Raw genomic sequence first — 3060 nt, 5'->3', positions numbered from 1 at the left:
GCTTGAAGAGGACTAATAGGTTGAGGCATTCCAATGTATCCGCTGCCCTTCTCCTTCTAGATGGAAGTGGTCGTGGTTATGAAAAATGCTTTCTAAACATCCCAGGTGAATTTCTGCAGTAGATTTGTACATTTTGTAGACGGTACGCACTGCTGCTACTGAGCATCCATTATGTAGAGTGCAAATATTTGTGGATGCCAATCAATTGTGGATAGTGTCAAGCTTCTCGAGTGTTATTGGAATTGCTGTCATCCAGTAAGTGAGAAATATTCCATCACAGTCTTGATTTGTGCCTTGTTGATGATAGATAGACCTTGGGGAGTTAGAAGGTGAATTACATGCTTCAGGATCTCTAGCCTCTACCTTGGTCATGTAGCCACTGTAATTATGACCATGGCTAATGGAACACTGAATGTACCTCTGAGTCAGGAACTCATATTTGAGAAAATTCCTGAATGTGCAAACTCAGACTCAAGAGAAAGTATCAGTTCTGGGAAAGGCTCACAGGACCTGATACATTAACTCTGATTTCTCTTCACAGGTGCTGCCAGACCTGCTGAGTTTTTCCAGCAATTTCTGTTTTTGTTCAAGAGAAAGTGCCTTGGACTTTGTTTGTCTTGGAGGCCACTCACACTGTCTATGTCTACATATGCCTCCTTACCCACCAGGGATTTTTTTTAGCCCCTATGTCAACATAGTCCCAACATACATGTCCAAAATTGTCATCCTATCTTTGCTCATACATGCTTTATGCTAATGCACTGAGTATCCACAATGGACAGACATCAGCTCCCGTGCTCAGATGAATTAAATTAAAGATGTTAAGTGTCCATTGATGATTTTACTGTTTAAAAAACAATACTCTCTCATTGATAAAACACCATTTGTTGTGTTTAACTTCCTTAAGTTAATTGATACCTTATAAAAGTGAACATTTGTAATCATAACCACAATTCACTAACTTTACAAGCACTTGGAGATGTGTGAATTAAACTGCGAGGCACCCCATTATGCAAATGATTAATTGTGAAATCAGTCAGCTATCACAAATGAAATGATGACAGCCCTCCCAATTGTCAACAGATAGAGTGAAATAGCAAACATTGACTTTTTTAAATATACTGCCAGCAGTTTATTTTAAAATTGATAGAAAATGAGATTTAAATACTTTGAGAGATTTTTTTTTCCCCTTGGCAGCTTGACAGTTCCAAAAAAATTAATTAAACTTCTATGAAGTAACCCCTCAGCCTTCAATGCTCCAGGGAAAACAATCCAATTTTGTCCAACCTCTCCTTATAGTCAATAATTCCAATCCAGGCAACATCCTGGTAAACCTTTTCTGCACCCTCTTCAAAAGCTCCACATCCTTCCTACAAGTGCAGTGACCAGAACTGCACACAATACTCCAAATGTGGTCTGACCAAAGTCTTATACAGTTGCAACATGACTTGCCAACTTTTACATTCAATGCCATGATCAATGAAGGCAATGTCTGTCTTATCAGTTTAACTCTAAATAGTTGTTATCTCTGACTCCAGCATCTGCAGTTCTTCTATCTCTGATTTGATCAGCTATAATGTTATGGTATATCAGAAGAGGCTCAAGGGGTTAAATAGCCTAATCTTGCCTGTTGTCAATTCATATGTTAGTATGTAAATCAACCTACAGTACTGTTACAAACTATACAATTTCCTCTTGGAGTCTTGGCTAGGCACTTCTCTCCAGTGTAATTCCCTCTTTCCTGCTGATCCCACCACTGCATGTCATTACTGTTACAGATGGTGATATTCTTCCTTTCCTTATGCACCTTGTATCCTGAAGCCTCTGTGTGTGATAAAAGCTGCATCTACACAAGCACTCTTTCCAAGTATTTGCCAGAGTGAATGAATACAAAGGCTTCTATAAGTGAGTTTTTACTCCGAAGGGGCAAAGATGAAGTTAAATACCCAACAAAACTGCTGCTTAAACTCATCTCTGGTTCTCCACTCAGTTTTCCAAGCCCTAAGGAAACTGTGCTGTGCACATTAAATTTTGAGCCAGGTTAAAACATATTTGCAAAGACTTTATTACTGTCTTCTCATGATGTTAATTGGGGCAATAAGTACCTTTCTGCCTGCATTAATTAGATTTCTGATATTGCTGCTCCCTGTCATTTCACTCTGTAAAATAAAGTGAGCAATTTGATGAGAACTGCATTTGGCAGTGAAAAATCAAAGCAGAATTAAACCCCAATTCATCCATTCCCATGCCATCTTTTGTTTTGAGTGAAATTCTTGTCCTCAACCAGCCCACCCAGGATTTCTGCCAAGCCCCTACTGACATTGTAGTGAAGAAGCCAAATTTGTAAGGAAATTCCTTGTGCACAGGCCCTGGCTTGAAAAAAAAACTCTTTATTCATTTGAGATGTGAGCTGGAGTTTGGCTATCCATTGCAGTTAAAGAGACATAATGAACTCTTCATTGTGGGGAGTCTTTCTTTGAAGTATATGGATAGAATGACCAAGTTTTGTTTCAATTCCAAAACTGAAACAATTTGGAAAGATTAGGTCCACTTCTTGATAAATAGGACAATGGGCCATAGGTTAAACTGGGGGAAGGGAAGTTACAGGAGGGTGACGTTCTCTCCAAAGGAGCACTCAACACTTAGTTGGATGCTTGGATAGAAAAATGGAGCCTTGCTGCCAATTGGATGCTTTAACAGAGGGAGCATAAACTTCCTCTTTTGAACAGCGAGCACAAACTCAATAGCCTTCCTCATCCACATGTAACTTATGATTTTGTGCAATATCATCCATCATGGAATGTTGTCAATCTGTCTCAAAGAGAACTGGCAATACTTTTGGTCCATTCTATTAGTTATCTTGCCACGCCATGAAAAACCATCATTGTGCAGACATCAGTCTTCCTTATGGCCCAAAGAGATAAATAGTAACAGTTTACTATTGCAAAAAAGCTTGACTCAAAACGAAACCAACTTAATCTAGTCCAGACACTATCCATTCTGTTCACTAACTATTTTGTCAAATTGTTGACATTCATACGTATGAGTTAGATGAGTCAT

Source organism: Rhincodon typus, chromosome 8 (assembly GCF_021869965.1).
Source record: "Rhincodon typus isolate 14 chromosome 8, sRhiTyp1.1, whole genome shotgun sequence".
In the NCBI taxonomy this organism is placed as follows: Eukaryota; Metazoa; Chordata; class Chondrichthyes; order Orectolobiformes; family Rhincodontidae; genus Rhincodon; species Rhincodon typus.
Note: the sequence above shows the minus strand (reverse complement) of the source record.